The 323-nt window shown below is 45.5% G+C and overlaps 1 pseudogene; it reads left to right on the forward strand.

Annotated features, from left to right (window-relative positions):
• Positions 1-323, forward strand: part of LOC119586648 — a 107,344-nt pseudogene that overhangs the window by 106,035 nt on the left and 986 nt on the right.

Below are 323 nucleotides of genomic sequence, written 5' to 3' on the forward strand. Positions count from 1 at the left end.
AGGTCGACGCACGAGGCAGTTGAGTTTACGGTTTTTTTTTCCGCCCTCGGGGGCAACGAGGCCGTTTTCCCCTCAATTCCATGGGCCCCTTACGACGCTTAAACTCAAAAAAGGGGGTCCTCGTCACCTCCATGCGGGCCCGAGACGGTAGGTCTACCAGTGGGACGGGAGTTGCGGGTTACCTTTGTAAAGCTTAGGGTGGATTAGTGATTACTGTTATCGATGTCGTTATTTTGCTTTGGGTTTTTTTTTTATCAATTACCATCAACATTACGTTATCATTTTTTTATGGTTACATAACAATTTTCCCTAAAAATTTTCCC

This window comes from Penaeus monodon, chromosome 21 (genome assembly GCF_015228065.2).
Source record: "Penaeus monodon isolate SGIC_2016 chromosome 21, NSTDA_Pmon_1, whole genome shotgun sequence".
In the NCBI taxonomy this organism is placed as follows: domain Eukaryota; kingdom Metazoa; phylum Arthropoda; class Malacostraca; order Decapoda; family Penaeidae; genus Penaeus; species Penaeus monodon.